This window comes from Schistocerca serialis, chromosome 4 (assembly GCF_023864345.2).
Source record: "Schistocerca serialis cubense isolate TAMUIC-IGC-003099 chromosome 4, iqSchSeri2.2, whole genome shotgun sequence".
NCBI classification, from domain to species: Eukaryota; Metazoa; Arthropoda; class Insecta; order Orthoptera; family Acrididae; genus Schistocerca; species Schistocerca serialis.
Genome location: NC_064641.1, coordinates 755,354,749 through 755,381,523, shown reverse-complemented (window position 1 = coordinate 755,381,523; position 26,775 = coordinate 755,354,749). Strand labels below are relative to the sequence as shown.

General features: G+C 42.2%; 1 protein-coding gene across 1 annotated transcript in view; it reads left to right on the top strand.

The window, feature by feature from the left end:
- Positions 1–26,775, top strand: part of LOC126473298 (uncharacterized) — a 220,765-nt gene that overhangs the window by 68,239 nt on the left and 125,751 nt on the right. The gene's annotated exons all lie outside the window — the stretch shown is intronic.

Below are 26,775 nucleotides of genomic sequence, written 5' to 3'. Positions count from 1 at the left end.
TTACAATTCATCGCAACTCATTCTCTTATATAGTCTACCCCATCTTAAGCTAACTTAAATCTACTGAGCTCAGATGCTAAACTAAGGGACGAGGCAATGCAGCAGTAGAAAACAATTAACACAAACAGCAATGACAAAATATTCAAATTGGCCAAGCAAGCAGCAATATTACAACTAATATAACGCAATGAGCAGCAAACAAGAAAAATAAATCAGTAGTAAAACTGGCTTAACAGAGTAATGTAAAGTGAAACTTAGTAGCACTATGCCTGGCAAACAGCAGCAGCAAATGCAATAACTTATATCTACACATGACATAGCTCAAGCAGAAAAAATATTACACTAAAGACAACAATGCAGAAAAGGGAAATGTCTATTCACATCTTAAAGTCTATGTCATTAAAGTGGTGCACCACAACTTATTTTACAAAAGAAATTACCAAGTACTTGAAACGAAAATTATGTATACAATTCCTGTGAAGAGAAATGTCTTCTTTGTGTTCCTTCGTTTTTTTTTCTCAAGTACTTCATAAAGTTATGATTTACTGGATCTGTAGGCATAAAATATCTATATTAGTACAACCATAAAATTTTATTTTAACCAATGCTTCAGTGCAGCTAGAAACTAGATATTAAACAAAATGAGTAATCTCTCAACTAGAAAGACAATATATGTAAGATGTTTCTCATCATTTCATTAGGCATTTTAGTAGATATCATAAATTAAGAGCTCCACAGTATAATCATATGCTTTCAAGTTTGAGCATGTCGTATTTGCGATGCTTTCTACAAAGAAATGTGAATAGCGAGGATAATGGCCTCCTTTTTTTTTCTACCTGTGCCTCTGAAAAGGCACACACTAATGGCTTTTTCTCCAGGCATCTGACACAGCTGGGTGCCCACGATGCATTACGTGCAGGTGGTCACTTAACTTTCTTATGGAAATATTTACGACAGCAGTTTCCGCTACAGTGACAGTCTCATATAAAAATATTTCACAGGTCAAGAATTTGCATTACAAATCTGCAGAAATAAAATCCTATTGATAGAGTCCAAAAATTTTCGTCAGTATTGTAATACATTCACGCATTTACATACATTTCATAACTCTTACAGTACGATTCTTGGTTTCCAACAACCTTTTTCACAAACCAGAGTCCCTAACCACTACTCATTATTCCTTACCTTATTCGTCAACACTTCTTCAATATTTCATCATAACAGATACGTAGCATACTCAAATAACTCTTATAGCATCACCTTATTTATCATAAACGTACTGCAACAGCATAATACACATAGTCATCGTAATAATAACATCATAACACCTCAGTCAACTCTCAAAATCGTCGTAGCTTCCTCCAATAATTTCAAAACCTAAAAAAATTCTCTGCTCATGTCAAAAGTGTCATTTGCCTCAAACGTACTTTAAAAATCATGATCCCATACCAAATATATCATTCAAAGCTCTCATAATATCACAATAGGTCCAAAAAAATATGAACAATTCACAAAGTACAGACAAAATACGATTTCGTAAGTGTGAAGTTACCCAACTGTGTAATTATGTAAACATGTGTCACTGATGTAGTAAAAAAATGTCTGTTTCTCTGTTAAATAATCAGGCAGCTGTGTAATTCTGTGTTGGAGAAATATGGTACCGATGTGTAAAGTTGTATAAGCAAATACCATATTAGCTAGGGCTCCTTGTGCTTGCCACACACATGGTACACAAAGTAAGCGTGTACCCCCCTGAGGATTAATGTAATTATACCCTCATGTGTTACAGATTACAGCAATGGAATGAAATGTATCACGGAAAACCTTTGTATCATTGTACTTCAAATATCTTTAAAAATATATGATTTAAGTACAAAATTAATCACTCAAATACGTGTCCTGTAGCGCTAAATGTGCGTCTTGCTGTAAGATAATCTCCGTGGAAGTGTCGTAGTTATTATCCTCCGAAAGCTAAGTTCTGCAGAAGCCAATGTACTTACTTCATGATAAACAAAAGTGAAATGCTTTGCGTATAGATATCTTAGTTATTACGCTTATTGCCGTGATGAAGAAAGTACTGTGCTGTAACGTATTGTTGTGCTACGGAAAAGGCAGTCTCATTGTAGCTATACCACAAAAGTTACTACTAAAACATGTTTTACTTTCCAGAATAATACAGAAAAACTGTGCAGATATAAAACAGAAACACTGCAAAAGCAACATTGTAAATTGTCACTCATTAGTAGCGTCGTGATAAAATCGTGTAGCTGTCACATAAACTAACCACTGTGTCATCTGGTATCTCACTGAAAGTACTTTAAATCCAGAATGTATTTTCAAGTAAACCAAAATGTTGCATTAAAATCTCATTAGCAGTACCAGTATGTGTTCTAAGTATGTAAGCCTTATAGTTGTTACGTAATCGTGCAACTAACAAGCAAGAATGTACAAATAACAACACTGTGTCGTCTGTTCACTATAACAATGCATTTGTAATTTCTGTTTAAAAATGTTCCCTAGGTTCTAGACTGGCTATTTAACTTCAAAACGTTGTTACATGTTAACAGTTTCTCAGTGTGACAAAGAGTACTAGTAATGTGAAGTGAAAAGTTTTATGGCAAAGACTAAGTTAAAAAGCAGATTATCTCTCAATAAACGGTTTTACATGTGAAATGTGGTGCAATCCTTTACTCTTCATAGTGCTCAGAGTTTCAACTTGAAAGCAATTGTCATGCGGTATACGTCGGTAAAGAATACTGGAATCTTTCTCAAAGTTAACGTCCATGTGATTTTTTTCTGAGCCAGCCGGCGCACGTGGCTGCCTGCGGTGCGAACCATTGTCTGTCTCTTTGTTGGCGCACATTGTTGTTAGGATTAGTAGACCTAACTTCTACAAATTGAACTTGTCGAGAGTGCCCTGCTCTGTTTGAATCCCGCCAGTTCTGATGAAATTCAGGTCTGTCGTTATGTCGGTAGTTTACATAGTTTCTTCTCTGTCTGTCATGTGGTGGAGAATTTCTCCTGGAATCGTAACTGCGCAGTGGACCGTTGCGTCTGAGGTTATTCTGTCTCCCTTGATAATAATTGTTTTGGTACCCATATTGTCTGTTTCTATGGTTATCTGTGTCATATTCATTACTACGGAAATGCGATCTTTCTCTGTAACTATTATTCTGCCAACGGTTGTGATAAGGGTGGTGTCTGTTTTGGTCACGATTTGTGTTGTGAGAATAGCCTTGTCGTGTCCATTTATTATTTCTGTCATCACGGAATTGTGACGGATGTGACCTGTAATTGTTGTGTTCATGTTTTCGGGTTCCGCGATTGTCAGTGTCAATTTCTAATTCTTGTAAGAGTCCCTGAAAAGTTTCAATGTTGTCTTTGCAACGCCCTGCCAAAATAATATGTCGTAAATGCTCAGGTAATTTGACTAAGCAAATGCGGATGAGTTTTGAGGGGCTGTAGGGGATTGACAGGTACTGATTCTTGTGCAACATGTCTTCAAAATATTTCACAAAACTGGAAAATTCAGATTGTTCGAAATGTTTCATCATTATGATGCTATGTTTTACTCGGTCTTGTGTAGCTTGAGACCAATATGCTGAGAGGAAGGCATGATAAAATTCTCCTTCACTGTGATAATCGTGAATGACCGATCGCATTCTTACAGCTGGTTCATTCTCTAAGTAGCCACACATAAATTCTAATCTGTGCTACAATGACCAGTTGGGAGGAAAACAATGAGATAATTGATGAAGCCATGCTCGTGGATGAATGTCGTTGCCAGAATTCTTAAATATTTTGAATTTACGTGTAGTAATGAACAGCTTATAGTCAAAATCATCGTGTCGGCGAGTAGCATATCAGTCATTGTTACGACGTGTCGGCGGTTCCATCTCAAAATTCGGTGCACCTTGCCAATTTCTTTCATAATTTCCGAAATGCCCTGTGTTATTATTTTGTGGTTGTTCCGTATTTGTAAGTCCCTCTTCCCTTGTTGGAGCGCGAGTGTCCTCTGAAATATGTAATTTTTGTATTACTTGTGTCAGCTGATCTTGTACTTCACGGATTTCTCTTTGGTGTTGAGTATTAATTTGATTCTGATTTTCTTTGAATTTCCTAATTTGTTCACACTCTTCTGTGTCATTAAAGACTACTGGTTTTGTGTCATTCAGATTATCATCTACCTTCGTAGATAAATTATTTAGCTGATCCGAAAGTTCAACTACTTTCTCTGATAATGAACTAATTTCCTCCATGTGTCTTTCTACTGTGTCGTTAAAGTTTTCCTGAGTTTTTGCAAGTTGCGCAACCGAATCAGTAGATGCAACTGAGTCCATTTTAGCTTGCAAGGTCTCATGATTTTCATGAACAATAGTTTGCAGTTCTTTTATGGCTGCTTCGTGATTCTGTAATACATTTTCATGACGCGAAAAAATAGGTTGGAAATGCTCACAAATTTGTGTTTTTACGTCATTACAGACTTTTTGACATTTCGATTCTATTTTATGTAACTCAGTAGTTAAATCTTCACGTGTTTGTTGAAGCGTGGTGTGAAGATTTTGTTCCATTGCGCCTAACTGTTGCTGTGTTTGTCTCTGGTGTTGTTCCGTTGTGTCTAACTTTTGAAGATTTTGTTCCATTGTGTCTAACTTTTGAAGCTTTTGTCCCATTTGTTGCATTAATTGCAATAACAATGAACTGGTGTCTGAAACACGTTCCTCAGTGCTTTTCGGCAGTGAATTTGCACCGGCAACATTCACATTTTGACAAGCGGAAAATGTGTCTTGACTCATTTGAGAAAACGGTGAGAACCCAAAACCTGAGTACAGTATTTGCAATATTGTGTTCTGTCATTCCAGATTCCTGAGGCGAGCTGTTGCCGACCGATCGATCGATAATGCTTCCCTGTTCACTACCTGTTTCACTGTCTACACCATTATTTGACGCCCGCTCCATTTCCCTATGTACAGTTACCAAATTACTACTTTGAATATTAGTTAATTCAGTACATGGTGGCGCTAACACACTGCTTTCGTCTTCACTGTCATTTCTCAGTTTACTTTGGAGCCTAGTATTACGTTTTACACACGCCATTATTGTCACAATATTTCACACGATAACACAGAAAAACACAATTTGAAGAGCAAAAATAAGAGAACACATTAACATAGCACTGAAAATAATATCTAGTTAATTGCAAGCGCAGCTGCGAAATACTTGGTGCAAATCTTCATGCATGCCACAACAAAAAGCAACTACAAAGGAGATTCTCTCTACAATTACGCGCTAGCAATAAACAATAGCTACACTAATTACACAAACTACAAGAAAAAAAATCAGAAGATTCCAGTGAGGTATCCTCGGCTAAGGGTCGACATATGAAACGTCCCCTTTGAAAAATTATACGTGACTGTGCTTAAAATGACACACAATATTTTTAGCGCAACGCAATCTGACTTTCACAAATCCCTACAAAAGAATGGCCCTGACTAAAACTAACCTATACCTTTCACAAATCACTTACCTCACAAAAATCTTCGTTACTCGAACTACTGCAATACAGCAAGCGCCACTACTGCCAGCTAAATAAAAGATTCAAACTACGGAAGGCACTAACTACTGATAGGCATAGTTAGCAAATGAAAGATTTTAATAGAGAACAAACAATGTATTTACCTTAATAGTCATAATTGACATCCAGTCTTACAAATTTCAAAACTCTGCCATTTCTCTCCCCACTTCCACCACTGCTGGCGGCTCACCTCCAACTGCCCAGCGCTACGCGCTGTTAATATCCATCTGCACAACACAACAATTTCCGACCCCGGTAGCTGAGTGGTCAGCGTGACGGAATGTCATTCCTAAGGTCCCGGATTCGACTCCCGGCTGGGTCGGAGATTTTCTCCGCTCAGGGACTGGGTGTTGTGTTGTCCTAATCATCATCATTTCATCTCCATCGACGCGCAGGTCGCCGAAGTGGCGTCAAATCGAAAGACCTGCACCAGGCGAACGGTCTACCCGACGGGGGGCCTTAGCCACACGACATTTCATTTCAACACTACAATGTCAGACAACAATGCAAACTAGCCACAGACTGCACACAGCACAGCCAGTGATTTTCATACAGAGCGCTACATGGCGTTACCAATAAGAAAACATAAACAGCCTACTTACAAGGTATCTTCTCTGTATGTCGATGTGTTGTTCTGATGTTCCAATACCTACGTTAATAAAACTAAATCACTAAGTATAATTGTCCGCAGCTCGTGGTCTTGCGGTAGCGTTCTCGCTTCCCACGCACGGGGTCCTGGGTTCCATTCGCGGCGGGTTCAGGGATTTTTCCTGCCTCGAGATGACTGGGTGTTGTAGTGTAGTGTTAGGGCGCAAAACTGCTATGGTCATTAGTGCCCGGTCCGTGACTTAGGAAACAGTAAAAAACGAAAATGGAAACCAGCAGCAATGGGAACGAAACTCAAAAAATTGGAGAAACTAAAAGCAGAAGGAAGGCTTAAAAATTCACTACAGAAAGGGGTTGGTTGTCCCCAAAAAAAGGCTTCAAATGACTGACGTCATCTCACTGGCACTAATAAACTCGAGAACGCGATCGGCCGAGCGCGTGTCATCTGCTAAAATGGACGATATATCTGGCGACAGCTGTAGACGGGCGCGTAACGGAGTAGAATAGGGGCACTCAATTAAAAGGTGTCTTACCGTCCACAGCTGAGAGCAGTGGGGACAGAGTGGGGGAGGATCGCCGCTTAAAAGATGTCGATGGCTAAAAAGACAGTACCCTATCCGGAGTCTATTTAAAATTACCTCCTCCCGACGACGCGTTCGGGAGGAAGAGGTCCAAGCACAGGGAAGAGCTTTCACGTCCCGCAATTTATTATGGGGAAGTGTCGACCAATGTGCGTGCCATAAAAGAACAACATGACGACATAAAACGCTCCGTAGATCAGCGAAGGGAATCGATCGAATAGCTGGCCGAAGAAGAGAGACTGCAGCCTTGGCCGCTATATCGGCCGCCTCATTTCCACAGATACCAACGCGTCCTGGGAGCCAGAGGAACGCCACCGAGACGCCCCGCAGGTGGAGCAAGCGCAGACAGTCCTGAATCCGGTGGACCAGAGGGTGGACAGGGTAGAGAGCTTGGAGACTGAGGAGAGAGCTGAGAGAATCTGAACAGGTAACACACTGTATCCGCTGATGGCGGCGGATGTATTGGACAGTCTGGAGAACAGCGTAAAGCTCCGCAGTATAAACCGAACACAGGTCGGGAAGCCAAAATCGATTTGGGGTGTCGCCAACAATATAGGCACTCCCTACACCTAACGATGATTTCGAGCCATCAGTGTAAATAGATGTGGCTTCCTTCATTTGTGCACATAGAGCAGCAAATGCCCGACGATAAACAAGTGAAGGGGTACCATCCTTGGGAAACTGACAAAGGTCACGGAGCAGGCAGATCTGGGGACGGAGCCAAGGCGGTGCTGTACCCCAAGTTGTCAAGAAGGTTTTAGGAAAGCGGAAGGAAAGAGAATGGAGCAGTTGACGGAAGCGGACTCCCGGTGGTAGTAGGGAGGAAGGGCGGCCTGCATACCCTACATCCAAGGAGGCGTCGAAAAAAATGTCATGGGCTGGATTAGCAGGCATGGAAGACAGATGGCTAGCATAACGACTCAGAAGGACTGCTCGCCGATTGGATAGCTGAGGTTCAGCAGTCTCAGCATAAAGGCTTTCCACAGGGCTGGTGTAAAAAGCTCCAGACACTAAACGTAATCCACAGTGGTGGATAGAGTCGAGACGCCAAAGAATAGACGGACGAGCAGAGGAGTAGACTATGCTTCCATAGTGCAATTTCGAGCGCACTAAGGCGCGATAGAGGCGGAGAAGGACCACTCGGTCCGCTCCCCAGGAGGTACCATTCAGGACACGGAGGGTGTTGAGGGATCGCAGACAGCGAGCCGAAAGACAGGAAACGTGGGAGGACCAGCACAGTTTTCTGTCAAACATAAGACCCAAGAATTTAGCGACGTCCGAAAACGGAAGGTTGACAGGTCCAAGATGTAAAGAGGGTGGAAGAAACTCCTGACGTCGCCAAAAATTAACACAAACGGTCTTACTGGGAGAAAAACGGAAGCCGGTTTCGATGCTCCAAGAGTGGAGGCGATCGAGACATCCTTGAAGACGTCGTTCAAGAAGGCTGGTCCGTTGAGAGCGGTAGTAGATCGCAAAATCGTCCACAAAGAGGGAGCCCGAGACATCGGGAAGGACACAATCGATAATTGGATTTATGGCAATGGCAAACAGTACAACACTTAGCACGGAGCCCTGGGGTACCCCGTTTTCTTGGGAGAAAGTACGGGAGAGAGTAGTGTTCACCCGCACTCTAAATGTGCGCTCTGCCATAAATTCGCGAAGAAAAAGGGGCAGCCGACCTCGAAAGCCCCAAGAGAACAGTGTGCGGAGGATGCCTGTCCTCCAACAGGTATCGTATGCTCTCTCTAAATCAAAAAATACTGCTACTGTTTGGCGTTTCCGGAGAAAATTTTTCATGATATAAGTAAAGAGAGCAACAAGATGGTCAACTGCAGAACGATGCTTTCGGAAACCGCATTGGGCAGGTGTTAAAAGACTGCGGGACTCCAGCCACCAAACTAAACGGCAATTCACCATACGCTCCAAAACCTTACATACACTACTCGTGAGAGAAATGGGGCGATAGCTAGAGGGGAGATGTTTGTCCTTTCCAGGTTTCGGAACAGGAACGACGATAGCTTCCCGCCATCGTCTGGGAAAAGTACTGTCGGTCCGAATTCGATTATAAAGGCGAAGGAGGTAACGCAGACTATGGATTGATAAATGCAGCAACATTTAAATGTGGATACCATCCGGTCCTGGGGCGGAGGAGCGAGAAGAAGAGAGTGCATGTTGGAGTTCCCGCATGGAGAAAACAGTATTATAGCTTTCGCGATTTTGAGAGAAGAAAGCCGGAGGTTGCACTTCCGCTGCACGTTTCTTCAGGAGAAACGCTGGCGGGTAATTCGAAGAGTTCGAAATCCCAGCAAAGTGTTGACCCAATGAGTTAGAAATTGCGACGGGGTCCACTAACGTATCACGCGCGACAGTGAGCCCAGAGACCGGGGAGAAACTAGGCGCACCTGATAACCGTCGAATCCGACTCCAAACTTCCGAGGAGGGAGTGAAGGTGTTAAATGAGCTAATAAAGAATTTCCAGCTTGACTTCTTGCTATCGCGGATGACGCGACGGCATCGCGCACGGAACTGCTTATAGCGGATACAGTTGGCCAAAGTAGGATGGTGGCGGAAAACGCGAAGAGCACGTCGCCGCTCACGTATTGCGTCACGGCATGCCTGGTTCCACCAAGGAACTGGGGGGCGCCGGGGCAATTCAGAGGTGCGTGGTATTGAACGTTCCGCAACTGTAAGAATAACGTCCGTAATATGTGTGACCTCATCGTCGACGCTAGGAAAGTGACGGTCATCGAATGTCGCTAGAGACGAAAAAAGTGTCCAATCGGCTTGGGAAAACTTCCAGCGTCGCGGGCGCATAGATGGCAGTTGAGGCTGCAGTCTAAGGACACATGGAAAGTGGTCATTCGAGTGTGTATCATCAAGGGCGAACTATTCGAAGCGCCGAGCTAGCGGAACAGCACCGACCGAAAGGTCCAAATGAGAGAAAGCTGTCGTGGACGCAGACAAAAATGTAGGGACCCCAGTGTTGAGGCAAACTAGATCCGCTTGGTGGAAGACGTCTAGCAATAGCCATGTGGACAAGGATGTGGAGATCCCCAAAGCGGGTGGTGGGCATTGAAGTCCCCAACCAGCAAATAGGGGGGTGGAAGCTGACCAAGAAGATGAAGGAGATCAGCTCGTGCCATTGGTGTGGACGATGGCATGTATACAGTACAAAGAGAAAACTTATATCCAGAAAGGGAAAGACGGACAGCGACAGCTTGGAAGGAAGTGTTTAAGGGGATTGGGTGATAATGGAGAGTATCATGGAGAAGAATCGTGAGTCCTCCATGGGATGGAGTGCCTACAACAGAGGGGAGATCAAATCGGACAGACTGAAAATAGGGGAGAGCAAAGCGGTCATGGGGACGCAGCTTTTTTTCCTGAAGACAGAAGATGACTGGCGAGTAGGATCGTAAGAGGATCGACAATTCATTCCGATTGGCTCGAATGCCGCGGATATTCCAGTGGATAATGGACATAGGGTGGACAGAAAATGGAGGAATGTGGCCAAGGTTGCAGTCAACTCAACGAGTGCTCAGAGCTTGCGACCGACAGCATGGAGTGGCATTCAGCCAAAGGCAGAAGATCCTGATCCATAGGTTGTTCATTAGCAGCTCCTGCCACCAGCGATCGGTCGGTTGATCGGCAACCAGCAGTGCGCCTCGGCGACACAGAAGACGGCCGAGGGCGATTTCCGCCAGGTGGTGCTGTAGATGAGACACGCCTTGGCGGAGAAGGAGATGAACTGGGTTTCTTATTAGCCTTCTTGGAAACATGATGTTTAGATGAAGGGGGAACCGATGGTTGTGAAGTTGGGGTACGTAAAAAATCCTCACGAGTATGCCCTTTTTTCGAAGTCTTGGTGTCTGACTTTTGGGCTCGAGATTTAGCAGAACCCGATGAAGAGTGAGCCATAGAGTGGGTAGGCGAAAGTGGTGAGGTTGAACGGGCGATCTTTGCGCTGGCCGATGTGACGACCGTGGCACTAAAGGTGAGGTCACAAGTCTGCGTGGCCACCTCCTTTGTTGGCAAGGAGAAGCAAGGACAGTGCTGTATTTTCCTGTCTGAGGCACGGTGGGCTGTCGACTGGCGAATAATTTTCGAGCAGCAAAGGTCGACACCTTTTCCTTCACTCTGATTTCCTGAATGAGCTTTTCGTCTTTAAAAATGGGGCAATCTCGAGAGGAAGCAGCGTGGTCACCCATACAGTTGATGCAACGAGGGGATGGAGGTGGACAAGCACCCTCATAGGCATCCTTGCCACACGTAACACATTTGGCCGGATTGGAACAGGACTGGCTGGTGTGATTGAACCGCTGACACCGATAGCAACGCGTAGGGTTTGGGACGTAAGGGCGAACAGAAATTATCTCATAGCCTGCTTTGATTTTCGATGGGAGTTGAACTTTATCAAATGTCAAGAAGACAGTGCGGGTTGGAATGATGTTCATGTCAACCCTTTTCATAACTTTATGAACAGCCATTACACCCTGGTCAGACAGGTAGTGCTGAATTTCTTCGTCAGACAATCTGTCGAGGGAGCGTGTATAAACGACTCCACGTGAGGAATTTAAAGTGCGGTGCTCTTCAACCCGGACAGGGAAGGTGTGGAGCAGTGAAGTACGCTGCAATTTTTGTGCCTGGAGGGCACTGACTGTTTCTAACAACAAGGTGCCATTCCGTAATCTGGAACAAGACTTTACAGGACCTGCAATTGCGTCGACACCTTTCTGAATAATGAAAGGGTTGACTGTGGAGAAGTCGTGACCTTCGTCAGACCGAGAAACAACAAGGAACTGTGGCAACGATGGAAGAACTGTCTGTGGCTGAGACTCAGTGAACTTACGCTAGTGAGCAGACATAGTGGAAGATGAGGAAACCATTGCGGAAGAATCCCCCATGATTACCGGCGTCTCCGATGGCGCGCTCCTCCCTTGTGGGGGCCCTCTCTGAGGGCACTCCCGCCTTAGGTGATTGTTCACACCTCAGGTCACATCTCCCAACAAACGGACGGAGGGACCAATTGGCACTTTCGGAAGGTATCAGCTCGGGTAATCAACCCTCCCTGGGCCTGGCCGTTACCAGGGGGTACGTACGTGTCCTACCTGTCTACCCGGGGCGGGGAATTACGCGTTACCCCGTCACCAGCTACGCACGAAAATGCGTGGGTCGGCCTTCAGACACGCACAGGGAGGAAGAAAGAGAAAGAGAAAAACAAAGAAAGGGAAAGGAAAGAAGAGAGGTCTCAAACGCCGCAGCGGAGAAAAGGGTAAAGAGAAGAGGTAAGATAAAGAGAAGGACAAAGGAAGGATGAAGACATACAAGCAGAGAAGGCGAAGAATGCGTTACATTTACGAGCGTCTGTCTCTGGACGTAGGCACAAACCATACTCCCAGTGGGGGAGAAAGGGAAGGAAAGAGCCAGAGGTGAGGAGAGGGTGGTGAAAATGGGGCATAGGGAAGGATGCGGAAAAGGAAGGTATGCAGCCCGGTAAGGAAGGAGGGCCACATTAGCTCGGGGTCCTGTGCTCACTACGCATGTATCCACAAAAGAGTTGTGGACCCCCTGGGGGGGTTCTTCTTCTGTGCAAATGCAAAAACAGTGCCCGTACCCTTACGGGAATCGGCAACCCGCCGCGAGTAATGAGTATAATGGGCAGGTGCACAACGAATGTAGTGCGGGACAATACGTTGAGAATGTGGGTTTCGCAGGAGGCGTGCCAGAAATAAATCCCTGCAGTCGTGCTATCCTCTGTGTCCTCGGTGGCCCAGATGGATAGCCGGCTCGGTAGCTCAGCGTGTTCGGTCAGAGGGTTAGCTACCCTCTGTAATAAAAAAAACTGAGTTAACTGATCAACAACGAACTTAAACGGATGTCTTACGACGTCCGCACCGAGCAGATGAAGCGAACAAAATGAGATTTAACAAAAAAAACAAAAAAACAAAAAAAAGATGGATAGAGCGTCTGCCATGTAAGCAGGAGATCCCGGGTTCGAGTCCCGGTCGGGGCACACATTTTCATCTGTGCCCGTTGACGTATGTCAATGCCTGTAAGCAGCTAAGGGTGTTCATTTCGTTGTAATGCTGTTCCGAAATTATCATACACAATAATTTAACAAAAGATTATGGCTACTGCATGATAAATGCCAGTTATGTCGAAGCACTCTGACTCATTACACTCAAGACCGTTTTTCTGTTGGGCTTTCAACACAACTGGCTCGAGTAAACCCCCCCCCCCCACCCCCCCACCCTTACCCCCGGGACCTAGCTTTAATCTACCAGGATCTTTCGAATCTGCTGCAGAGAGAAGTGAATTGTGGAAACTATCCACTAAGCTGTGGCTGGGCAATTCCTGCACTTTCTAGATTGCAAGTCCCGCAGGGTTGTGGGATAACTTCAGTGAAGTTTGGCGGGTGGGAAGGAGCTACTCGCGGAAGTATAGCTGTGAGGGCAGGTCCTGAATCGCGCATGGATTGCTCAGTCGGTAGCACACTTGCCCGCATAAAGCAGAAATCTCATATTCGAGACCAGTCCGGCACACAGTTTTAATCTACCTGTAAGTCTGATATCAACACACACTTTGCTGCTGAATGAAAATTCATTCTGGAAAGACTTTCAACATGTCACCCAAAACACTCAAACAGGAAATGGTCTGTTTTTTAATGTTCTTTCGGACAAGTGGGAGTAATGTCCACGTTGTCCACGATGCTTACTGACGATACTCAAATGTCACTCCATTCTCGTTTCAATTAACTCTAAAAAAAATTCGGATTTAACGTCCCGTCGCCGAAGAGCTTATTGGAGTCAGATAACAACGTGGCTAGAAAAGGAAATGAGAAACGCCCTTTTCAGAGGAACCGCCCCGGCATTCGTCGTAAGTGATTTATGGAAACGACGGAAAACCTAAATGTGGATGGCGTCAAAGACATTCGAGCTGCGATCATTCCGAGTCCTACTCCAGCGCCATAACAATTGCGCCATGTTGCTTAAGTAATACTCTTTCCTCATCGCCCGTATTACGCAATGAAAAACGATCTTTGTACTTTTTTTTGTAGACTTAGGAGAGATCTCCAGCGGTGGGGTCGATATTTTGAAACCATGTATACGGTGATGTAGGTTAAGGTCCCGGGTATCACACCCTGCAGCGATTCACCAAGGTGCGCCGTCGTTTGCAAGTAACTGACGAGAAGAAATTTCAAAATTTCGCTTGATTTTCTACGACTTTAAAAAAGAAATGTTATGCAGACCGCTTCTGTAGCGTAATGGCTATAGCACAAGCCTCTTATGCCAAGAGGTTATGGGTTCGAATATCATCAAGTGCTTTGAAATTTCTGATTTTTAAATGTTTATCGAAATGACTTTCAGTATCATTTTTATTTCTATTCCTTTATCACATCGTTTCAATCATCGTATTAACCTTTTAATTGCTTTCAATTACTGCAAATGCCGATCTATTGGTTAAAAAGCAAAAGACGCAATAATCTACTTACATTGACTGTATAATGGTGTCAAAAATGTAATTTTCGTTACAAGATATAGATTTTGTTACATGGTAATCGTTATACAGACATTTAAAACACAAATTCTTATTGCATTACGGACAAAAAAAAGGAGACGAAGTTTTAAAAGAAAGAAGAGATTACAAGTAAAACGAAATTCAAGCAAAATGAGGAATACAAATAATGAATGCAGTTACATGGACGAAAATATAAAATGTGGAATGGAAGAAATTAAATCGATGTTAATACTTGGAACTAATTAAAGTCACATATACAGAGATTCCAAGTGGAAAAAGAATTATGGGAAGAACGAATGAGAGCAACTGAAAAAGTTAATACGGTAAATAAAATGATGTGACAAAGGAAAAATAAAAAAAATCCATTTAAACCAATGATCTGAATAAATATAATGATCAAAGTCATTTCGTGAAAGATTTTAAAATAAAAAAAAAACCTGATGAAATTCGAAACCACAACCTCTTTTATATGAGGCCTGTACTATAACCGTTACGCTATGCAACCAATTTTTATAATAACGCGTTTTTAGAGCTGTAGAGCATCACGCGAAATTGCGAAATTTTTTTCGTCGATTATTCGTAAACGAAAGCTAAGGGCGCAACAGGGTGAATGGCAGCAGGGTGTGATACCTGGGACCATAACCTCCACCCCCGTATTGATGGTTTCAAAAAGTCGATCCCACTTCTGGGGGCCTCTCCTTATTAATCAAGATTGTGATAGTGAAAGATAAGGCAATCAGTCTGTTCATGCATACCGTTGGTCGACTTTTTTTTTACGGCGTGTCAGATAATAAATCATGTTTCTCTGGATAAGGAAAAAGCAGCGCAATTTAGTTTTCAGAAGGCACTGGGAAAATTTTCGTCGATAAAAAGATATCTTTTATCACCGCGGCTATTTTTAAATGCGAGTCAAAGCGGATTTGTGCCAACAAATGTATAGAGCATCACCCCTCAAACGATTTTCATGATGTGCTGCGCAGAACATGTGCACTGACAAACACTGAAACTCCGAATACAAGGATAGGGATGGAAATGGACCATTCACTTCGCAAAACTGAAAACATATCACAACTACACTCAAGCTAATGAGATTTTCACTCTGCCTCGGAGTGTGCGCTGATATGAAACTTCCTGGCAGATTAAAACTGTGTGCCGGACCGAGACTCGAACTCTGGAACTTTGCCTTTCGCGGGCAAGTGCTCTACCATCTTAATTTTTTTTTTTTAATCTCATTTTGTTCGTTTTCGTTCGTTTCATCTGCTGGGAGCGGACGTCGCAAGACGCCCGTTTCGGTTCGTTGTTTGATCCATTAACTCAGTTTTTTTTATTACAGAGGGCAGCTAACCCTCTGACCGAACACGCTGAGTTACCGTGCCGGCATGACCATCTGAGCTACCCAAGCACGACTCACGCCCCGTCCTCACAGCCTTACTTCTGCCAGTACTTCGCCTCCTACCTTCCAAACTTTACAGAAGCTCTCCTTGGAAGGAAATAATCGTCATGAAAATATTTAATGATTTTTCAATATACATGGTAAGAACAGAGAAGCTGAAAGAGCTCTGCTTAAACGTTGATGTCAGTCATCAGACTCTTCTATCTCACCCCAAAACAAGGTGGCTGCCATCAATGCCTGCAGTTGAGAGAATTCTTAGCTTTGGATTCCATGACAACAATTTTTTGACGCCGAAGAGAGGCCACCTAAAATAATTTCAGATTTTTTTCAGTAGTCCGATCAGTGAAATTTACTTCAAGTTTCTGCTGTCAAACCTGGCCCTGCTTGAAAAAAATATAAAAAGCATGGAGAAGAATAAAGACTCGATAATTTAAATAAGAAATATATTAATCGATACTCAAAGACGTCTGAGTGAAAGGAAGATTGCCAATTTTATTGGTCTGAAAACCAAGATGAATTTCAACAAATTAAAGAATGAGAACCCTAACCATGAAATAATTAATTTGGTTTCGAAAATCGAGAAAGAGACAACGGCTTTCTATGCCATATCAATTTATTACTTAGAGAAATGGGCTATTTCTTTTAATAAAAATCTGGTATTTGGTTGGATCACGCTATTTGAAACCCCAGATTGGGTTACACTATTTGACTAAAAATGGTGAGAAGATTTCAAGTGACAGTTGTTTTCAGCAATATGCTGTATTTATCTGAAGAGCTTTCTGGAAATACGCGTGACTCGGAAGAATGGAAGTCGAAATACCCCGTGGAAGCAAGGTGGAATTACTTTCCTAATTAAACCGAAAATCCTGAACGCAAATGCCAACTGCTAAAATTATGCGAGTATTTGCATTTTATTGTCGTACACAACGCCACTGTGGAAAGAGTATTTTCGCTTATGTCGACCCAGTGGATTGATGGAAGAAATCGACTGCTGCCAGTGAATGTAGAATCAAACTTACAGTGCCAGTTTAACAACAGGGTGACTTGCATGGTGTTTTATAAATATATAAAACGAAAAAAAGACTTCCAGAAAAAGGTCAAATCATCCGAAAAATTTTGTGTACCAACTACTTCTGCAGCAACAAGTTCCATCTAATTGCGTTCTAAATAAAAAGTAATTATATTTAATAAATTTTTTTACTTCAGTTCTACACCTCTATTTCAGAGTTAGGTATAGCAACCCTACCGTACACAGTCAAATAGTAGTTCACACTTTTATATGGTTGCCTACTATTTCGTCGTGTTTTTGCCAAACACAGAACGTGTTGACGTGTTTGAGAGAAATTTTTACTGACAGGAAATTTGAAAAGATGGCGGACGTTGTTTTTGCTGATATTTCGCCGCACACGCTTAGTGAAAAACAGTTTTATATACAATTTATCTCAGTGATTGTGAAATTCCACAACTACGAAAACTACAATCAAGGACAGAAACAAAATAGTACTGGTAATTACAAAATGATAGAAGTGTCAAGTCTTTCTCAACCACACATTACGCAGGAAGAGGCTAAGGAGAAAATCAGTATTCTACGCACAACATATTAGAGGGAGCGCAATAAAACAAAAGAAATCGAAGTTATCCACTTCTCCATGCACAGTTTAAGCTACTTGTCTCCACGATGTAGTATTTTAATGAATTGTCATTAGAGGACCAAGCAGAAGAAAATAAATTTTCACATAGCCTTTGTGTGCCTTCTTTTTTAATGTGAGGGCTAAGTAACTGAACAGCTGAGTAAAAGTTTTACTGTCCATTCGTAGAAAGTTATTGTCATCACCAGGTTCCGAGTGCAACAATTCATTTAACAGGTTTTAATGCGTATATTTCTTATTTTCTTCTTCTCCTTTAAACACGGGGCCAGTGTTAATTTTAGAATTGCGTTATCTATACTTGTAACCATTACCACTAGCGTCAAAGTACAGCATCCACGAACAGCGTCTGCTTCAAAAGTGAGGTTAAATGATTGAAGTGTCAAGTCTTTCTCAACTTGATGGATCGTGTATGGGCTATTTAGGTGATTCCGCAGATAGAAATGTGCGAATTTGACAAATGAGTTTGATCGTGTACTGGGCTTTTAGTGAAGACGACCAGCAGCTGGGACAGAGGGATATTGTGAAATGCTCAAGTGATTAAACAGTAATAAATATAAAAAATAAACGAGCTGAGTGTATCTCACAGTATTTGCTAATTTAAGTACCTCCTATAGCTTAAAACATTCATTTACCTCGGAATATTAGGAACCTCTGTCTCCTGTACAATTTCGATCCTTACTGTTTGGGCACCTTGTATAAAGTTTATTATACAGATCTATCGTCAGACAGTCATGTTAATAGTACATCAACAGTAAGGATACAATGCATATAACTATGATTTTTGAGTCGAGCCTATGGAACTGCTATTTAATGTTCTGCACCGAAGAATCAAATTAATTTTGCATGTGGTTGCCATTCAAAGATGAACAAATAAGGTCCTCACATACGCTTTTGCAGAAAGAAAACGTATAGATTGGTTCTCTTCAGCAGATTGGCTGATTTCAAAAGCCTGAGAAAAGATGCATGCAATAAGCGTGATATGTTTACTATTAAGGTCCAAAATGCCACTACATGTGCAGAAAAACAAAATTTACATAGTCAGGAAAAACCTAAAAGGTTATGGAAGACAGCTTGAAGAATTCTAGATAGCAAGTTGAGAGACACCCACATGCCTTGCTCATACTATGGCATCAAGCAGTCAGGCCTGCGAGATGAGTGGTCTGCCAAGCGAGTGGATTCCTTCTTATTTATCGAGTAGCATGAACTCTCGTACTCACAATTAAGTCACAAATTAACCTCCTGTATGAATGATACGCAACGGAAACGCGCATCTGACTATCAGTAATTTACAGAACTCTGACTGTTCACTACACACTGGCAATACCACATTTTCTTTTTTCTTTTATTTAACGGCTTTTATCAACACGTGGCCACCGCACTGAATATGAATGGCGCACACATTATAAATTCGGGACATCATGACAACATACAATTCGAAGGAAAAGTCCACCAATCTTTTTCTTTTCACTATCTTATTTACTCCTTTAAATTCTATAACCTAAACACACAAATTCTATAACCTACAACAATAACACATGAGAAATTCCGCCCAGTAGGCATGGCTTTACATTGGTGATTCGCTACCTTATGGTTTCTTAATTATTTAACGCTACAGTGCACTTTCTGGATAGGATGGTGGATCTTTTATTATATCTCACACTTCGACTCTCACAATCATCATCACGAAACTTTCCTCTAGACCGAGCGGTACAGAAGGAACAAGCATAACCCACTACTCTTTTGAAACTACCTTACTACTCTCCCATGAAAACCACACATACCCAAATTACATGACATACACCACACTACAACATGGAATACAATACAATAAATAGTCACAACACTATCACTTTCAGCTTTCCCACTTCAATTAGTATTTATCCCAGTTTCACACGACACTGCCCCACTTTGTAATTCTACTTTCCTACTATGAACTCTGGAGATATATGCACGTCTTCCTGTGCAATGCAAGCCAAGTGGCGTTGCTGGATATACGGCTGACTCACCTTGTTTCTCTCTGAGTGTTATAGTTTGAAGCAAGCGTCACACGGAAACATATCTCACAAAGTAATATTAAGAACATATTCATCACACACACGAGTCCTCAACTGATACCATGGACGAGTACTTCTCTTTATCCTTTGTCTCATACACAGATTGAGACTCACACAGTACTCACCACGTGGAAGTACTCGCCTCTAATTTCAAGTTCTGCACACGCTATTTCTTAAATATTTCAACTTATAGTACACACGCTAGTAATTCATCTTAACTTAAGCACATGGAAGTATTTCAACCTATTGCTACACGTGGTTTCATTGTGACCATTGGTCACTTCCGAAGATTACTATGATCCCATTAATATTACCTGCCTGACATTTAATTCTCCCCACAAAAGTTCCTGAAATAGAGAAATTATTATTTCAAACTACTCTTAAATATTCCACATGCATACCATGTCTCCACTCTTTTGTCTTTACGGAGCACAACCAAGACAGGTCTTAACAGCACAAGATTCAGCGGCAGAGTGCCGAAACATGGCTGTTCTTCAGGTCCTCTCGCACCTCAACCGAAGTGGGGGAGCACCTTGCTACCGTATTGGTCAGCCACATTTCAGGCGCTCAAAGCTCAGGTAAATTTCATCTCTTTGGTCCCACCAAAGGTGGCCAAAGGATCGTCTCAAAGATGATCATATATTCACATTCACTATCAGCGGTTAGCAGACGACCATACATGCATTCATTTCACAGATCTCACCAAACTGGATGTAGGGATTTATTTTGTGGGAGTGCACATGTGATAAATTAAATAAATAAATTGTCATTCTTTCCCACACTGGTATCCAGCTTCGCTGTATTAATTGAAATTGAGTTATTTTTACAAAAAAAAATGTGTTGTTCTGACAAAAATAATGAAGTATGTTGTACCTATTTTCAATGTCGGGCGGTACTGTACCCTTTCAAAGTTTCTCTCAGATGCGCAATATTTAACATCAAGAAAACCTTACCACTACTCCGGATACTCAAGAACACTTCTTTTCCCAAACGTATGTCTCGTCTAGTATTTGTTCCGCTTTTCCAGGACTTGGCAGATTTTATTTTAGAATTTAACTTTGTGACAGGAAACCTTTGGTGACGTCACACAGATGTCAAGGTAAAGGAAGGTAGGGAAGTCTTGTGCATCGTCTGTCTGCAAATCGTGTAAGCCTCGTGCTGTGTTGTATTTTAACTGCTTATGTATCGAATTTCTCTAAGGTGGAATATCGGGACCTGCCCAGAATTTTCCTAGAATAGTGTGGGAAACAGCCTTAAAACCAAATCTACGCTGACCGGTGTACTAGACAAGAATAAATTCACACTTAGCCTACGTTCGTTAATCCTGCACGTAGATTCGATCTGGTTCTAGCTCAGTTCCCTGTCTTGGAAGCTAGCGATATCCATGACATGTTATCGCTTTCTTAAAATTGATACCGTATCGATACGACTTCTGTTTGAAAAGATAGGTTTTTCGAAAGATCACTAACAAAATCTAAAGAAATTCTGTTCATATTTAAGGCTATTAGTAGTACCAAACTTAGGGTTCAGACTGTCTTGACGAGTCAGGGACTAAAAATTGAAGATACGGGCTAGCAAAGCAAAAACAGAAACGATGAACTCCGTTTTCAAATGCTTCTTTATAAATGAAAATCCCAGTTTAACTCTCGCACCCCTGCAAAGATGAGTGGTGTAGATATCAGTGTCAGTGGTGATGAGAGACAACTGCTGCAATCTCTAAATCTTGACTAAGTCCTTTTAAACATCATATACTATAGATACGTAAAAAAACAAAATCCTGGGTGCTGGCGAAATGGAATTATCACATATACTCCACTTTACCAATGACCTGCGCCAAGTCTATGTAGACCTTGCGTTGTACCGTCTTATTTCTACTCTTGTAGTGGTATGCAGCAGTACTGTGGCATAGGGATTTCATTGTGTCCCAGGACTGCAAACGTGTACCTGAAAACAATTAATTACGTAATTTTATTATTTCGAGGTGATGATTAAAACGGACAGCATATCCACTCCTTGCAATAATTTATGTCGATATTTTTAAAAAGTTCCTTTTCGTACCATGCATTTCTGCAAATACTGCATGTATCTCTTGGCAATAATTTTTGAAACTGTTGATGTTTCATTTGCGTAACTTTGGTCCAGTCGATACAAGTAGTATAATAAAGAACGAAAATTGCTGATGTCATGTACTTTTTCTCTCTCATGTTTGACAGCCACCAGGTGGTTGTAATTAAAGTGCAACTACTCACAGAGCCCCCCATCAACCATGGACCTTGCCATTGGTGGGGAGGCTTGCGTCCCTCTGCGATACAGATAGCCGTACCGTAGGTGCAACCACAATGGAGGGTTATTTGTTGAGAGGCCAGACAAACGTGTGTCTCCTGAAGAGGGGCAGCAGCCTTTTCAGTAGTTGCAGGGGCAACAGTCTGGATGATTGACTGATCTGACCTTGTACCACTAACCAAAACGGCTGAAAGCAAGGGGAAACTACAGCCGTAATTTTCCCGAGGGCATGCAGCTTTACTGTATGGTTAAATGATGATGACGTCCTCTTCGGTAAAATATTCCGGAAGTAAAATAGTCCCCCATTCGGATCTGCAGGCGGGGACTACTCAGGAGGACGTCGTTATCAGGAGAAAGAAAACTGGCGTTCTACGGATCGGAGCGTGGAATGTCAGATCCCTTAATCGGGCAGGTAGGTTAGAAAATTTAAAAAGGGAAATGGATAGGTTAAAGTTAGATATAGTGGGAATTAGTGAAGTTCGGTGGCAGATCAACACAGGTCAGATCAACACAGGGTTATAAATACAAAATCAAATAGGGGTAATGCAGGAGTAGGTATAATAATGAATAAAAAATAGGAGTGCGGGTAAGCTACTACCAACAGCATAGTGAACGCATTATTGTGGCCAAGATAGACAACGAAGCCCATTCCTACTACAGTAGTACAAGTTTATATGCCAACGAGCTCTGCAGATGATGAAGAAATTGATGAAATGTGTGATGAGATAAAAGAAAGTAGTGAAGGGAGACGAAAATTTAATAGTCATGGGTGACTGGAATTTGAGAGTAGGGAAAGGGAGAGAAGGAAACTTAGTGGGTGAATATCTATTGGGGGAGAGAAATGAAAGAGGAAGCTGTCTGGTAGAATTTTGCACAGAAAGTAACTTAATCATAGCTAACACTTGGTTCAAGAATCATAAAAGAAGGTTGAATACATGGAAGAATCCCGGAGATACTAAAAGGTATCAGATAGATTATATAATGTAAGACAGAGATTTAGGAACCAGGTTTTAAATTGTAAGACATTTCCAGGGGCAGATGTGGACTCTGACCACAATCTATTGGTTATGAACTGTAGATTAAAACTGAAGAAACTGCAAAAAGGTGGGAAATTGAAGACATGGGACCTGGATAAAGTGACTAAACCATAGGTTCTACAGGGTTTCAGGGAGAGCATAAGGGAACAATTGACAGGAATGGGGGAAAGAAATACAGTAGAAGAATGGGTACCCCTGAGGGATGAAGTAGTGAAGGCAGCAGAGGATCAAGTAGGTAAAAAGACGAGGGCTAGTAGAAATCCTTGGGTAACAGAAGAAATATTGAATTTAACTGATGAAAGGAGAAAATATAAAAACGCAGTAAATGAAGCAGGCAAAAAGGAATACAAACGTCTCAAAAATGAGATGCACAGGAAGTGCTAAATGGCTAAGCAGGGATGGCTAGAGGGCAAATGTAAGGATGTAGAGGCTTATCTCACTAGGGGTAAGATAGATACTGCCTACAGGAAAAATCAAAGAGACCTTTGGAGAAAAGAGAATCACTTGTATGAATATCAAGAGCTCAGATGGAAACCTAGTTCTGATCAAAGAAGGGAAAGCAGAAACGTGGAAGGAGTATATAGAGGGTCTATACAAGGGCGATGTACTTGAGGACAATATTATGGAAATGGATGTAGATGAAGATGAAATGGGAGATACGATACTGCGTGAAGTGTTTGACGGAGCACTGAAAGACCTGAGTCGAAACAAGGCCCCAGGAGTAGACAACATTCCATTAGAACTACTGACGGCCTTGGGAGAGCCAGTCCTGACAAAACTATACCATCTGGTGAGCAAGATGTACGAGACAGACGAAATACCCTCAGACTTCAAGAAGAATATAATAATTCCAATGCCAAAGAAAGCAGGTGTTGACAGATGTGAAAATTACCGAACTATAGGTTTAATAAGTCACAGCTGCAAAATAGTAACGCGAATTCTTTACGGACGAATGGAAAAACTGGTAGAAACTGACCTCGGGGAAGATCAGTTTGGATTCCGTAGAAATATTGGAACACGTGAGGCAATACTGACCCTGCGACTTATCTTAGAAGAAAGATTTAAAAAAGGCAAACCTACGTTTCTAGCATTTGTAGACTTACAGAAAGCTTTTGACAATGTTGACTGGAACACTCGCTTTCAAATTCTAAAGGTGGCAGGGGTAAAATACAGGGAGTGAAAGGCTATTTACAATTTGTATAGAAACCAGATGGCAGTTATAAGAGTCGAGGGGCACGAAAGGGTAGCAGTGGTTGGAAAGGGAGTGAGACAGGGTTGTAGCCTCTCCCCGATGTTATTCAATCTGTATATTGAGCAAGCAGTGAAGGAAACAAAAGAAAAATCGGAGTAGGTGTTAAAATCCATGGAGTAGAAATAAAAACTTTGAGGTTCGCCGATGACATTGTAATTCTGTCAGAGACAGCAAAGGACCTGGAAGAGCAGTTTAATGGAATGGACAGTGTCTTGAAAGGAGGATATAAGATGAACATCAACAAAAGCAAAACGAGGATAATGGAATGTAGTCGAATTAAACTGGGTGATGCTGAGGGTATTAGATTAGGAAATGAGACACTTAAAGTAGTAAAGGAGTTTTGCTATTTGGGGAGCAAAATAACTGACGATGGTCGAAGTAGGGAGGATATAAAATGTAGACTGGCAATGGCGAGGAAAGCGTTTCTGAAGAAGAGAAATTTGTTAACATCGAGTACAGATTTAAGTGTCAGGAAGTCGTTTCTGAAAGTATTTGTATGGAGTGTAGCCATATATGGAAGTGAAACATGGACGATAAATAGTTTGGACAAGAAGAGAATAGAAGCTTTCGAAATGTGGTGCTACAGAAGAATGCTGAAGGTTAGATAGGTAGATCACATAACTAATGAGGAGGTATTGAATAGAATTGGGGAGAAGAGGAGTTTGTGGCACAACTTGACAAGAAGAAGGGACCGGTTGGTAGGACATGTTCTGAGGCATCAAGGGATCACAAATTTTGCATTGGAGGGCAGCGTGGAGGGTAAAAATCGTAGAGGGAGACCAAGAGATGAAAACACTAAGCAGATTCAGAAGGATGTAGGTTGCAGTAAGTACTGGGAGATGAAGAAGCTTGCATAGGATAGAGCAGCATGGAGAGCTGCATCAAATCAGTCTCAGGATTGAAGACAACAGCAACTACTCCTCACAGAGGTCCAGTGTGTCCTGTAACTATCGTATGGCTGCGAAACTTGGTAGATATGCTAATAAATTAATGCGGAACCGATTTACACTGGAAAAAAATTAGTTCCGATTGTGGCCACCAGGTGCAAATCTGTCGCTGTTTGTATGACGGTATGACACTACACTGTCATTTGACAACCCATAGCGTGAGGGAACAGTATAGCTGTCGAGGAGAGAGACCATGCGCTTTTATTGAAAGTGTGTTATGTGAATGGCAGCAATTACAGTGCAGCATTGACAGAGTATCACCAACTAAAAGGTCTGAGGAGAGATCTGACGTCATTAAATCGTTTAAAGAAGATGATAATGAAATTCGAAAACACGGATGAGTGTGGTGTTACACCTGGAAGAGGAAGGTGTCCTATCCTTGTGAAAGTTATTGACGAAAATACTGTTGCTGTAACGTGCCCCAGGTAGTGCTAGTGCTCGTGCAGTGTCGGCAGAACTGTCCATTCCATGGAAAGTTTGGCGGTCTGTTTTACACAAATCCAGACAGTGCAGCGACTGAAACCTCATTTTCTGCAGCAACATTCTGAATTTGCGCTACGGTTTCTGACACGGATCGAAGTAGATGACATATGGGCAGGCGATATTCTATAGAATGACGAGGCACATTGTACCCTACAAGGTCCTGCGAATACCAGAACTGCCGAATTTGGGAAACCGTTAAACTGCCTGTTGTGCACGACGATCCATTACATTCGCCGTATGTGACTGTGTTGTGTGGAATAACAAGCACCTTTATTGTTGGTCCTTTCTTCCTTTATGAGAGGGCCTGTTAGGTGTACAGTGACGTCTGCACGTTAGTGAGTCCTCCTTGTACAGCCTATGATTCCTGCTTTGAAAGAATGCAACTATGTGGAAACCATTGTTTTCATGCAAGATAGGGCAATGTTTATCGCCCAGTGAAAAATTTGCTTAATCTAACATTCCACGAACGTGTTATCTCCAGGTGCATTGCCTGCAAGATCATATGATCTGAATCCGTATGACTTTCGGCTCTGATGATATGTGAAAGGCCGGCCGGAGTGGCCGAGCGGTTCTAGACGCTACAGTCTGGAACCGCGAGACCGCTACGGTCGCAGGTTCGAATCCTGCGTCGGGCATAGATGTGTGTGTTGTCCTTAGGTTAGTTAGGTTTAAGTAGTTCTAAGTTCTAGGGGACTGATGACCACAGCAGTTAAGTCCCATAGTGCTCAGAGCCATTTGATATGTGAAAGAACGCGTTTACCAGGGACATATTCTGTCTCTACTTGATCTGAAGGCCAATGTGCAGGAACACGTTGCTCAGATTCCAAAGGATCTGCTGCGAGCAACTGTTGATCAGGTCATACTACGGATACAGCATCTCGTCTATGTTACCGGTGCTCATACTGAACAAATTGTGTATGCAGTGTATAATAATAAAATCTACGTTATATTTTTCTCACTTGTCTGACCTTTTTCGCCCACATCCTGTTCCTAATCCATTACATACGGAAACATTTTTATATGCGTGTCTTGTATACACAGCGCGAAATTTTGGAACTAATTTTCTTTCCCGCGTAAATCGGCTCCGCATTACCACATCAGAATATCTTCCAAGTTCGCTGCCATATGATAAATACAGCCCACACTGGACCTCTGTTAGTAGGTCCACTTTAATTATAACCATCCGGTACAACTTCGTCCTCAAGACGCTTTTATAAGCGGCTATATTTGAATAGGACGCATGTTGCTAATTAACCACACCCATTTATTAGCATAAAATTCATTTACAGGCATTCAACAAATACAAATAAAATTCCTTCTACTGTATTTTTTCTGAGGGTACTGGACAGAAATTTTCTTTACATTCAAACAAATTAGTAATGGTAGTAGTCTGTTTTCTT